Here is a 14,730-nt window from a genome sequence, read left to right on the forward strand (position 1 = left end):
TATACTCGATGTTAACAAATTGCTCTTCTTCAGAAAATCTTTCTTTCCATTGCCGGTCTACATTTTATATCCTCTCTGCTTCGCCCATCGTCAGTTACGTTGCTGCCCAAATAGCAAAACTCATCTGCTACTTTAAGTGTCTCATTTTCTAATCTAAAATCTTCAGCATCACCTGATTGAAATTGGCTACATTCCATTATCCTCGTTTTGCTTTTGTTGACGTTCGTCTTATATCCTCCATTTAAGACACTGTTCATTCCGTTCAACTGCTCTTCCATGTCCTTCGCTGTCTCTGACAGAATTACAATGTCGTCGGCAAAGCTCAAAATTTTTATTTCTTCTCCCTATGCTTTAGTTCCGACTCCAAAGATTTTTTTCCTTTACTGCTTTCTCAGTGTACAAATTGAATAGGCTACAGCACTGTCTCAATTCCTTCTCAACCACCGCTCCCCTTCCATACCTGCCATCTGGTGCCTGTACAAGTTGTATATAGTCTTTTGCTCCCTGTACCCCCAGAACTGGAAAGAGAGTATTCCAATCAACATCTTCTCTAAGTCTAGAACCTCTATATCCTCCTTCCACCTTTCAACTTTCCCTTCTTTGCTTAGGACTGGTTTTCCACCTGACCTCTTGACATTCAAGCAGGTGGGTCTCTTTTCACCAACTCTAAATTTTCTATACGCAGCATCTAACTTTCCCCTAATGATATATGCTTCTCAATTTTTACAGATGTTCTCTCGATATTTCTGCTTAGTCGTTTTCCATTTCCTATCAATCTTATTTTTTAGACGTTTGTATTCCCTTTCTCCTGCTTCATGTACTGCATTTTTATACTTTCTCCTTACGTCAATTAAATTCAATATCTCTTGTGCTACCTACGGATTCCTACAAGCCCTCATCTTTTTACATGCTTGATCCTCTGCCGCCTTCATAATTTCCTCTCTCAAAGCTACCGTTTCATCTTCTACTGTATACTTTTTCCCTGTTCTTGTCAATCACTCACTAATACTCTCTCTGAAACTGTCAGAAACCTTTGGTTCTTTCAGTTTATCTAGGTCCCATCTCCTTAAATTCCTACCTTTTTGGAATTTCTTCGGTTTTAATCTACAGTTCATAAGCAATAAATTGTGGTCATAGACCACATCTGCCCCTGGAAATGTCTTACAAGTTACAATCTAGTTCCGCAATCTCTGTCTTATCATTATATAATCAATCTGTAACTTTCCTGCGTCTCCAGGTTTCTTCCATGTATACAACCTTCTTTCATGGTTCTTAAACTTTGTGTTGGCGATGATTAAATTATGCTCTGTGCAAAATTCTACCAGGCGCCTCTCTCTTTCATTTCTTTCCCCCCCCCCCCCCCCCTCCATATTCACCTACTATTTTTACTTCTCTCCCTTTCACTAATACGAATTCCAGTACCCCATGACTATTAAATTTTCGGTTCCTTTAACTATCTGGATAATTTCTTTTATCTCATTGTAAATTTCTTCAATCTCTTCATCATCTGCGGAGCGGGATGGCGTATAAAGTTGTACTAATGCCGTGGATATGAGCTTCGTCTCTATCTTGGCTACAATAATGGGTTCATTATGCTGTTCTTAGTAGCTTATTTGCGTCCCAATTTTCTTACTCATTATTAAACCTACTCCTGCATTACCCCTATTTGATTCTGTACGCATAACACTATATTTACCTGACCAGAAGTCCTATTCCTCCACTCACCGAACTTCACTATCTCCCACTATATCTAACTTTAACCTATCCATTTATCTTTTTAAATTTTCTAACCTATCGGAATTTTCTAACCCATCGGATCTGACATTCCACACTCCGATCCGTAGGACGTCAGTTTTGATTCTCTTGATAACGATATCCTCCTGAATGGTCCCCGCCCGGATATCCAAATAAGGAACTATATTTTCTCCGGAACAAGGCCAGATTTGTCATTCATCCAGGAACCACACGTTTGTCTGGCCTCTCTGCAGATACCCATCCGTTGTGGTTGTACCTATCGTAAGGCTATCTGTATCGCTGAAGCACGCAAGTCTGCCCACCAATGGCATGGTACGTGCTTCATGGGTGGGACCATAATTTGTGATGGATACTTTATACGTCCTGCAGTGGAGGGTCTATTTCCTGATCTCCAATTTTCTCTTGCAGGTTTTTTTCCCGCCAGTTCTAGCGAGAATGGTCCTTGTTCTGGCCCACTCGTGTGTCCGAAATTAACTTTATTACATTTCTGTTGCTAGATAAGCTTCCGTCACCACAACATTATTTAACTTAAGGCGACAAGGAAACTGCCGTACACCCTGTATCTGCGAGTTGTTTAAATATCTGAGTTTTTCGTGTGATTGTTTGCGAGCCGTTTTTTTTTCTGATTTCGACGTGGTAGTCCTGCTCCGTATATGCCTAGACGGATGTGGGAAACAGCATTCCGCCAGGCTGGCGTAACAGAGCGGCGGTCGTTGACACAGCGCGTAGATTTTGTCGACGCAACTCTCTGACTCGCAAATTTTTCGATGTGTGAGCTTGTCAGAATACAGTCGTTAATTAGAGCAAAATTGCCGATGCATCACCAATATTACTTTCATAATTGTTGTCCATAAAACTACAACTAAACTCCGTACGAACAGGCCTTGGAAGGCCCAACGGTACCGACCGGCCGCCGTGTCATCCTCAGACCACAGGCGTCACTGGATGCGGATATGGAGGGGCATGTGGTCACCACACCGCTCTGAATCTTCCTGGCAGATTAAAACTGTGTGCCGCACCGAAACTCGAACTTGGGACCTTTGACTTTCGCGGCCAAGTGCTCTACCAACTGAGCTACCCAAGCACGACTCACGACCCGTCCTCATAGCTTTACTTCTGCCAGTACCTCGTCTCCTACCTTGCAAACTTTACAAAAGCTCTCCTGGGAACCTTGCATAAGTAGCACTCCTGAAAGAAAGGATATTGCGGAGACATGGCTTAGCCACAGCCGGGGGGATGTTTCCGCTCTCCCGGCCGTATGTCAGTTTACGAGATTGGAGCAGCTACTTCTCAATCAAGTGCTGAGTGCATCCTGCTTGCCAACAGCGCTCGACAGACCGGATGGTCTCTCATCCAAGTGCTAGCCCAGCCCAACAGCGCTTATCTTCGGTGATCTGACGGGAACCGATGTTACCTCTGCGGCAAGGCCGTTGGCAGTTGTTGTCCATGATAGAAGTAAAAAGAAAAGTTGTCCTCATTCTGACGGTTGTTTTCTTCTCATGTTAATCCTGGTAATGGTATGCACATCCCTTCCTCCGACATCTGAACTGACTTACAGAGTCATTTCCAGAGGCGTGGAGGTTGGGGAGGGGGAAGGAGAGGGGGTGACTGCAGTTCAGTGTACACATTAGAGTTTTCCGTTATCCACAGTAAATATCGTAAAGAGCCATCCACTTTTTACGACAAATTTCTTTAGTGTGAAATTACATTTACATCCATTTTTTGGTATAGTCTGACTAAAATTGCTTGATAGTTCGTGTTGGTCACTTGCCGCTAAAAAGTTGCTACGGTGACACGGAAACACGGCGGATGACTTCACAAATACTGTTAATGCAGGAAGTGGCCGCCGCGAGGTATGTCGGAAGTGTGAGGTGCTCTGTCGAAAGATGGTTTTAAGTGACCAAAGACTAAATTGCGGCGGACGTCGCGTGCTGTATCCCTGAATTTAAACTCATGTCCTAACCTAACCACAACCTCGTCATGCGCCATGTATCCGAGAAAACGACGGTCAACTTTCTGCGGTAGAACTAATTCACTAAAGGGCCAGATCCAGAATTCGGGATGCAAACACAACAAGAAAGAAAGCCGGTAAAGGTGAAGTTACCAATTGTTGTGGCAGTCTGGCAACGGCGAAGGGTGGGGGCGCAACGTTGAGCGCCCTGATTGCATGGAACCAGCTCCAGCCCGTGAAATGTCAACTACCATGTAATTTTAATCAGACTATAGTAACTCTCGTCTACATTGTAAACTTTCTGCATGCTTGTAATTACTCTTATACTAACTCTTCCTATATAGAGCAGCGTTACTTTTAGCACACACCGATTCAACTGGAAGCTATTCGACGCAATCACAAAACGTGTGATTGCAAACACAGAAACTAGTGTCTGATACTGACAGACTTAACAGATTCTGAAATTAATCTGTCGGTCTCTGTGGTCGCCAATATGAATTAAATGTTCGTTTGGATAGCAAAATTCTGAAGATAGTACCTAGACAGACATACGGGACCTAAGACCATTAAAGAATTATTCGACTGATCAGCGGCTCTGCAAGCAATTCGGAAAAGCAATATGGTTCACGTTACTCGTGTTGTTACAGCTTAATGTCCCATTCACAACAAGGCCAATAGAGATTTAATAATTGAATATGGAAATGCAGCGCCATTGTTCGCCTATCGTTATTAAGCTGATTAAAAAAACAGTAGACAGTCAGTAAACAAGATGGTCCAAGGCAAAGGGAAAGGAAACAGTTTCCAACACACTACTATTTCCACAGGTGACTTGAACTAATTTGGAACACTATATTTTCCATTGTACAGCTTTCGAGAACTGACCTAATCGAAGTTTAGAATCCAACGTCATTCCAGTATCTTGAGTGTCTTTGTCAAAATCGTATAGCCTACGAATAAACGTTCAACACAGTTTAAACTAGCGTCATGGTACCTTCGAAGACCACAAACTTTTCCCATGAACACGTCCACCTATCGACTCCAGCTAAAACACTTCATTAGTTCTATCGATACACACTATTATCTAAAGAAAAATATTAGAGACAGGTACCTAAAAATGTAGTAACATCTGCAAATTGAAGTTCCGCTTTCATTCATAGAAGAGTGTTGCCTGAAATTACATTCAGCTTAGTTTCCATCGGCAGATACTTTTGAGTTTTGTAGCTGCAAGATGCTGGTTATAAAACAAGTGTCAAAAACCGCCACTATAAAAACACAGAAACATTACACGATATAAATGAGGAAAACAAAACTCTAAATCAGCACTAGTTCTCGTGGATTTGAATCCCAGTTCTTCCCAGTACGGGTCCAATGTTTCGCCCCATCTCGTCCTGTGTGTGTATTGCGTGCATCCCCATTGACACAAAACACAAATTTTGATAACAACGTTTTGCTGTAGACAGTGAGTTTTAATTCGTTTTTTATTTTGCGTGTTTCTGTTTTGCAACTCTAAAATCTTGCGTATTACAATGTCAGGTGTCAAGTATAAATATTTATTCGTTTTTATACCCTCAATGCAAGAACATTCATCATGTACAAGAACAATTTTGGCGCACTATCTATCGACAGATGGTACAAAATTTCTGACAGGCGTAAATTATATCATTTCCTCTGCAAAATTATCTTTTATGGGGAAAAATTTTTATACTCCACGACGGAGAAATTTCGACACTGTCATTTTCAAGTGCACAATCATTCATTCGTATGTCCAATCAAGCAGGTTGTCTTAAATGATCGTATGTAGTCAGAATGAGATTTTCACTCTGCAGCGGGGTGTGAGCTAATATGAAACTTCCTGGCAGATTAAAACTGTGTGCCGACCGAGACTCAAACTCGGGACCTTCGCCTTTCCCTGGCAAGTGCTCTGCCAACTGCAGGAGAGCTTCTGTAAAGTTTGGAAGGTAGGAGACGAAGTACTGGCAGAAGTAAAGCTGTGAGGACGGGGCGTGAGTCGTGCTTGGGTAGCTCAGTTGGTAGAGCACTTGCCCGCAAAAGGCAAAGGTCCCGAGTTCGAGTCCTGATCGTATGTAGTGTTTGTAAGACATTCCACACATACGGTATCTTCACATTTATACGTATTATAGAAGGCCATCGAATCGAAACCACTATATAAACATTTCAAATGGGGTACATTTAAACCTATAGAGCACAGTAACGTACGTACAGCGAACATTTATACCTAATAGTCTTCTGGAATGTGTGTGTGTGTGTGTGTGTGTGTGTGTGTGTGTGTGTGTGTGTGTGTGTGTAACATACCATATCTGTTTCGTTGGTGTTTTAGTGCAAAGTACTATTTCAAGATTCAAAACGCGTCGGTCTTCACGGTCGTAGTCAAGTTACACGTGTAACAACACGGTGTTTTAAGTTGTTCTTTTTTTCAGTTTGATGATTTTGCCCTAATTAATGGATACTAAAGTATGAAACAAACGGCTATTCCAATGTCGATATGGCTAACATCGGATTATAATTAATTTGTACAATATTCGAAGTCTGGAATACAAGAGAGCAGTTACCTCTTGAGGTAGAGAGCAAATGAACTTGTGTTGTCCTGCAGATCTCGCTGCTGTGATTCCGATGTAGGTTCCCATACATCTACTTTATGTTCACACACTCTACAAAGAAAGGAAACAGAAAGAACCTGTTCAAATGTTTCATCGCATGTGACTTGACTGTCGACATCACGTTAAGCAAAATGAAAACAAAACAAAGGATTCAGACAGACTGAAGGCGCGTGTCAAGCTTTTAGAACGAGGCATGTCGTTTTGTGTACTATACCTGCAGACAAAAGAAAGAGTAGGTGTGATCTTTGTTCAGTGTTCTCACCTTGGACTTAACCGCTTCCCTGACACATTGCGGCAGAAAACCTGTATACTGTTTCGACACATCGTGATTGATTTACATACTTTCGAATGCATACCAGACGTCACAGTGGATGAATTCACTCTCCGTCCTTGAACTTGTGGCTTTCCTTATGTGTGAAGTCAAAGAGACAGATAAGAGAGCGCATTCTCGCACAGACAATGACTACAAACAATGACGAATGCTTTTTCAGTGGACTCATGCTGTTGTCGTCCAGTTGCGTTTTGTGTGACTGGAAATGTCTGCTTTTCACCATAATCGTTTTGGATTTAGACTTTAGAAAGGCAGAAGTTACTCCATGATTTCTTTTAATTATTGTCCCAACCATTCAAACCTTTGCGTAGTTACAGTTCACGGGTAGTGAGTATAATATATCTATGTTTTTTTTCGTTTTGTTCTTACCATGATGATGTTCATTTGGTTTTGCGATCCAGTCGACAGCTGTGCAAAGTTCCATGAAGAACATTCCTTAGGCAGGAGAGCCGTGAAACCACTGTTTGCGAAAACGAAAGACGCATACAAAAGACGCGAATCAAAGAGGCAGAGCATTCAGAGCAGGCTGTGATATGTAAATGATTAGAATTTAAAGTGCTTGTGCGTACGGCAGCTGAATGCTACCGCTGAACTATAATGCCAGGAGTAACATCGGTGGCTCTGTAGCAGTGTTGAATGTTGCTACCCGTGGTCAGCTATGCATGGTAGACTGACCACTAAGCCTCGTCGACACCGGAAGATAGATGTTTTGACTTTCAGTTGAGGTATATGTCCTACTTTTGAGAATGTAATTCGGAATGGTTCAAATGGCTCTGAGCACTATGGGACTCAACATCTGTGGTCATCAGTCCCCTAGAACGTAGAACTACTTAGCCTAGCTAACCTAAGGACATCACACACATTCATGCCCGCTGCAGGATTCGAACCTGCGACCTTAGCGGTCGCGCGGTTCCAGACTGAAGCGCCTAGAACCGCTCGGCCACACCGGCCGGCTGTAATTTGGAATATAAGCATTTATAGGACAGCACTCGCCCACTTTTTGCAGAGAATGTCGCTCGCTTGTATGCACAGTTCCATTCTCTAGTCATCCCATATCACTCCCATTTCGTCCGTTGTACATGTCTGGAGTAGCGCCACTCGGTGTCTCACCGTCGAAGCTAATCCAGGAGTGAATGCAGCTCAGCTCTGTTCTCGGATAAAAGCTACCTCTGTCCTCAGTCCTTGGGAACACATTCGAAGCTACTTTCATCCTCCTCCTTCCTCCCCCTGTCCAGGCTCTTATCACAATGTGCTTCCACCAACTGATTACTTTCGGTCAACAGTACTGCGTTGTTGCCCCGACATCACAATCATCTTCAAGCAGGCTAGATTGCAGACATGTTCCAGTCACCCATTCTAATGCTTCCTTGGCCTTTCAGGTACTTATTTGCTTGTCGATTTATACCCAGTAGATTATTTTTCGTAACCATTCATTTCCCTTTCGATGGGTACTGCTGTGCCAATTTTGCAATCTATTCTTCGATTTATTCCGAATCGACAAGGAATTCTATTACGTTGGAAGAAAACTAACGCATGACGGGATACGCAAGGAAAACGTAAGAATCGGACTAACACGAAAAGAGAGTACACTTCTCCAAATGTAATCTACTAGTATCAATTTTAGGCCTTAATTAGACAAAGAAATTTCTGAGAAAGTAAGTCATGAACACAATTTTGTATGAGAGTGAAGTATGGGCTGTGAGAAAATAGGAAAGAATAGAAGCATTTGAAATGTGTTGTCACAGAAGGACTCAGAAAATTAAGTAGACTTACGATAATATATGAAGAGGGAATAACTTCGATGGAACAAGAGGGTCCGCAGCGAGGAAAAATTACAAGGCAAGACCAATTACAATATATAGAACAAATGAGTGAGGATCTGAGATGAAGTGATTTGCATAGGAGAGGAAAACGTGACATGACACATCAAACCAGTACATAGTAATTGCTTTCATAAACAGTAGGTATCTTCACTATTCAATAATTCCATAGCTTGTGACCCGTATACGGCTGGGATGGCAGTGCTTCTACAGTAGAGAAAACGGCTGCAAACAAATGGCGCATTCCTGGTCTGCAGCAGTTGGCAGTTGGGAGTGTCAGGAGCCTTATATGTGAACAGAAATGTGAAGAAAAAAGGATTTGACAGAAGAACAGCTGTAGCCATGTTGTCATGCAAATGTTGAGTTCGTTAACGAGACTACTGGACTCTTAATGAGCAGGAGACAAAACAGTTTGGCGCGGCGTGCGTCATTCCGACGGGAACGCCTTGGCCTTTCACACGAGGTGTTATTGTAGTCCCAGTGGCAGGTTACACGCAACACGAATATTCTGGGAGCGACGCTGTCGCAATGGGTGTCATACACTGTCCCAGTGTTTAATGATAAACTCGGTTTAGATGACTGTATGTATGTGATGAATTTGTGGCACACTTGAGATCAAAGTTCGGTAAACGCTACGGTTTTCGGCGGCCAGTATGTTTCTGTGGTACTCAACGCGATCCGAGAGACGACTATTGCTTTCTGTCATTGCTGAAACTGCGGAAACAACCTTCACGTACGTACGGTCACTACAGATAACACCTGTGCTGTTACGACGCAGCGCCGTATCAATGTTTTCCTGGCAAGTTATTTCTGAGGTAAGCGCAGTTTTTAGCATTCCTTATAGTTGCCTTTCTGCTGTACATTCGACACGGGCCCCTTTAAACTCTCGGTATACTTAAAGTTTGGATGTAAGGCTAAGAACTAATGTCCTGCCAGAAACGACATGATGTATATGTAAAATTACGCCGCAGATTCGGTTTACGGTGGAGTTCTTATAAGAGTTCGCGACGATGACTTTAAACGTAGATAAGCGCACGAGGGTAGAACACCTTCGTACGAAGATGCTCGTAAGGCCGGGCGCTTCGTAGCAACTGTGCCCTACTGATGTGTATACATCTGTCTTTCTTGTCGAATTACTTTTACGAACTTGCAAACACCGTCACTGTTATAACTGCTTACCAGATAGACGTAACGCCTGATGTTGAACTTGTTGCTGTTTCAGTGCCTGATGATCAAGAGCAGTATCTTCTACAACAGTTGCTGGCACTAGATCTGAGAACCTGATAACTGTAAAAGACACTAAGCAACGAGTCGAGCTTTGGTGTTTTTTTTTTTTTTATCTGTGCGAACTTGGTAATGAAAATAACGCCATTGTGTTATATAAGACGGGATCATCAGTTAACTTAATAACAATTTCAGTTATTATAAATACACTTCACACCATAATTGAAGGAATACAAGTTATATTTTGTGCGTGGCAAAAAAACTGTCACTATTGTAATTATGAAATACACGCTTTCAAATTCATTACAAAATACTGCAATCCATCAGTTGCGACATCAGAGCCCCACATTGTGGTATGGCACAAAGCTTCATAGCTGATCAGTTGTACGTGAATTCCTACATAATATCAGAACCAGCCTCAAACGTTTGCTCGCTAGGTTTTTATTCGATGTATTCTGCAGGGGCAGACTTGGATGACTGGAAGCTCGCCAAAGACATGTTGACGTCCCGAGGTCGATCGCTGTTCGTCGATCAGATAGAACATGAAAGTTCCAGAAGGTCTCTCGGTGGAGGTCGACCACTTGGAAAATGGGCCACTGGACGGACGATACATTCGCCCGGTTGCTTGAAGTAACTGGCACACTGTATAAAGCCAGCTGTACGCACACCTTGTATTCATCTCTGTTAGCAAATGCGCTTCGTATCTGGGCGACCTGCACACTCGAAGTGTATACTATAAGTTACCCTGCGCCAAGGTACGGAACCCCCGTCGAAGAGCAGAATATATATGAACTGAACTGTACTGTCTAAAAATGTCTAAGGAACATCTTGATGTGCACAGACCTAGAGAGAATTGATAATTCTGCCACTGATTCAATATTACTGAAAGAGACGTATCATGAAGCGCAGGTATACCTCTTTCATGTGTCATTCTCTCGCTCCCTCTGTAATTCCCTACTAATAATCGATACTGACCATGGTAGCAACATTCACCACTCCACTCCCCTCCCCTCATTCAACCATCCCACCCCCTCTCTATCCTTCCTCTCTAGGAAGCCAGCAGGTAATAACGTACATTATTTTACATATTGCCTTCCTAATCGTCATTACAGACAAATGTCCGCCCCCGGTAGCTGAGTGGTCAGAGGGCTGCTAACCTTCGGCAATAAAAAAAACTGAGTAAAGGAATCAGCGATCAACTTGAACGGATGTCTTGTCACGTCCGTCCAGATCAAACGCAACGAACAATACCGAACAAAATGAAGAAAAAAAAGTGAGCATCGCCACAGAATGTCAATCCTAAGGGCCTGGGTTCGAGTCTCGACTGAGTCGGAGCTTTTCTCCGCTCAGGGAGTGAGTGTTGTGTTGTCCTAATCATCATCATTTCATCCCGATGTGCAAGTCGCCGAAGTGGCGTCAAATCGAAAGACTTGCACCCGGCTAACGGTTTACCCGACGGGAGGCCCTAGCCACTCGACATTTACATTACAGGTAAACAATTTCAAACTCAAACAACAAGTGAACTTTACTGTTTGCTGTAATGTGTACTATTGCAACAAACTTCGACTTCCCCGAAAGGTGAATAAAAGGAACGCAGCCGAAACGTCACGGGAAGACTGAACTTACGTTTGCTGAATTGGAAAAGAACTTCTCCTAGAATAAATTCCACCTACTTAATACATTTCTCTATAAATTTTTTTCTTTCAGCACATACCGTCCACAGGAGTAAAAAATCTGCCGCTCTTTCCCCAGTAAGACCCCGGATACCCTACTGAACATCGAAATTACCAGGTCGGAAACCCTAAGGACACAGGGGTAACATTCTCGCCTGTGGTAATTCACGCCTCAGATCGAACAATGGAATACAAAAATTATTTGCCCCTAAACTTAACAACATAAATGGTATCCAACAATTGTGGTTTTTCCCATCCTTTGCCATGATTCGTAAACAACAATACACTAAATATTTTTCCTGAAGTTCCTTTGGCTACTTTAAGTTCTTCCTTAACTTATCTCGATAAGTTTATTTGCAACGCTTTTTAGTTATAAGCGATTAAAGTTAACATTTCCTATCTCCGTGTCGTGTGACACCCTCTACCCAATTATAAATGAAACAGTTATCTTTGAGGAAATTATCTCGTGTAAAAATTTCAGTAATATCCAGTTAGAGCTAGATAAAATGTCAGTCTGGTCCAAAGATAGGCATCTGACATTTTATGTAACGGAATGAAAACTTCACGAAACACGAAAGCACGGTATTATTTGAGTGCCTGATTAACGAGTCGCAGTCTATGGTCAGTCACGTTAATCTACATCCACATCTACATGACCACTCTGCAATACACAATTGAGGACCTGGCAGAAGATTCATCGAAGCACCTTCAAATTCGAAGATCGCATGGGAAAAACGAACACTTAAATCTTTTCGTGCGAGCTCTGATTTCTCCCAGTTTATTACTACGATTATTTCCTGCTATGTATGTGGGCGCCAACAAAATATTTTCGCGTTTGTGGGAGAAAGTTGTTGATTGAAATTTCATGAAAAGATCGTGCCACAACTAAAAACTGCTTTGTTTTAATGATTGCTAACCCAGCTCGCGTATCATACCTGTGAAACTCTGTATCTTACTTTAAGATAATATAAAGCAAGTTGCCCTTCTCTGAACTTTTGCGATGTCCTCCGTCAACCCTACCTGATATGGATCCCAACACCGCACCAGCACTCTAGAAGATGACGGACAAGCGTAGTGCAGGCAATCTCTTTAGTAGACCTGTTGCATGTCTAAGTGTTCTGCCAATGCATAACAATATTTGGTTCGATCTCCCCACAACACTGTCTATGTGATCGTTCCAATTTAAGTTATTCGTAATTGTAATCACTGAGTATTTAGCTGAATTCACAGTCCTTAGATTTGTGTGATTCATCGTGATGTAAACTGGGGACAAATGTACAGATATGAAGTGTGAAGACCATGTAGACTCAGTTGTAGCTAAAGCAAATAGCAGGATACGATTCATTGTTACGATACTGGAAAACTGCAGTTTGTCCACAAAAGAAATAGCGTGATAAACACTTTTATTTCACGTATTTGAATACAAAATTGTAAGGTACTCATACCAGGTCGGACTAACGGGAGTCATCGAGCGGATACAAAGAAGAGCGGAACACAGGCTTGTGTGACTGGTAAGAAAGTGTAACACGAATAATGAAAAATGTTAAATGAAGTCATTCGAAGAAATACGTCGCACATCGCGCGAAAATTTCTTTAGAAAACAAACCGTCTCTCAGGATAGGTACTACGAGCATTCTTACGTCCCCTGTGTATCTATTGAGTAGAGATCCCGTACATAAAATTAACCAAATATAGCTCGCACAAAGGCGTATAAGACCTATAGTTCCCACGCTCTATCCCTGACTGAGACTCAAAGAGACCGTGACATACGATGGAATGAAACATTCTTCCTGCCACAAACTCGTAGAGTAGAAAGGTGTGTGGAGATGCAGATATTAGTTTATAGGATTTTCAACATAGATATGCTTCGCCTCTCTGGTTTCCTGTCGTGGCTTAGACCAATGAAGTATGAGGTCTGTGTACCCATTCGCGACGCTATACATTTCATGCTCTGCATACCAGAGGTTTCACAAATGTAGCTCGAATACCTCACTGTCTCTTCTCCGGAATTTGTGCCCCTTTGCATGCCAATAAAAAAAAGAGAGACTTTCCCACACAGTTTGCAAACTTACAACAAAGCAGAGGAAGAATTACTAGAAAACGCGAAACTGGAGTCTCCATCAAGTTCAGATAGTCTTGAATAACGTCATGGAGAGGATAAATAATCGCAAGCATAAAAGCGAACAGGAAGAAGAGTACATCGTCTTCCACAGCGGTCGTCAAGAACTTACCTTTTCAGGGAGTTAGGTATTTTCACTGCACCATCACAATACATGCATTTGCTAATGCAATCCGTCATAAATAATCCATCAGAATTTGAGAAGACTAGTGATGTACGCACATACAACATTAGAGGAAAAAATGTCATTTATTAAGCTGCCAGTGGCTCAAAAAGAAGTTCGATTTGCAACAACAAGAAGTTTTGATCATTTGTCCAATAACATAAAATTTCCAACAGGTAGCTAAACGAGTTTTAAATCTAATCAAAAATCATTCTCTCCGAGGTCCCTTTCTATTCCATGCACGAATTTCTATTTATATTCTAGCAGCCTATAAAAAAATGAAAAAGACATCTTTTTTAAGTGTAGTTGCATGATTAGGATTAAAAAATTATTGTTAATACTAATGATGAATACATATCTTGTAAATTGACTCGTTCCATATAGTTTCAATAAAAGAATCGTTCAAATGATCTATGAGACACGTAACTGTCTATAACTGTCTTTCTGAGAATTACGAAGTGCACACTTATTCCAAGCAGTATTTCAGAGTTAAGTCTCCCAGCAGGAGCGTCCGATAGGTGAAATATATACCTCGACATTAGTTACGAAAATTTAGAGACTTATTATTGTTACCGTTTTTGGAGCGAAAGAATCCACCCTGACTACAAGACTTTCAAGGAGTGATCCCGATTCCGCGGTTTTGGGACGTGTCTGATGTTCTGAACATTAGCCAGATATTAAATCGAAAATTTCATCTTGTTCACGGCTTTTAGCGGATACTGCAACCCAGTTTTGCAAACCCTGTTTTAATGTAAATCAGGTTATATAAGTTGTTATATTTGGAGAACAGAATAAAAAGTGGAATATGTAATATACATTACTTAGCAACCACATGCAACAGACGTACAGAAACTAAAATATAAGATACTGAGAAAGTAGAAAAACGAGAGTCAACATCTGACAAGGAGAATGAACAGCAATGGTTGCGGTATCAGGTAATACTGACGTTATTTTGCTTCGTGTTCTTGTGCTTTACTGACTCCCCATGGTAGCAAAAATGGAAGTTGAAGTGGTTTGGCTATTACGTGCTGTTGTTAGAGAGACAATGACTAGCATCTTTGAGTCTAAGTACACTG

General features: G+C 41.8%; 1 protein-coding gene across 2 annotated transcripts in view; it reads left to right on the top strand.

The window, feature by feature from the left end:
- The window catches only part of LOC126266686 (proton-coupled amino acid transporter-like protein CG1139), a 139,135-nt gene that overhangs the window by 19,027 nt on the left and 105,378 nt on the right, over positions 1-14,730 (top strand). Inside the window, exon 1 of one of the 2 annotated variants that reach the window (XM_049971116.1) lies at positions 9,200-9,274. The exons of the other annotated variant lie outside the window; for it this stretch is intronic. The gene's annotated coding sequence lies outside the window, so the exon portion shown is untranslated. Of the gene's footprint in view, positions 1-9,199; positions 9,275-14,730 lie in introns of those variants that run through there. 2 annotated transcript variants of the gene reach the window in all.

Source organism: Schistocerca gregaria, chromosome 4 (genome assembly GCF_023897955.1).
Source record: "Schistocerca gregaria isolate iqSchGreg1 chromosome 4, iqSchGreg1.2, whole genome shotgun sequence".
NCBI classification, from domain to species: Eukaryota; Metazoa; Arthropoda; class Insecta; order Orthoptera; family Acrididae; genus Schistocerca; species Schistocerca gregaria.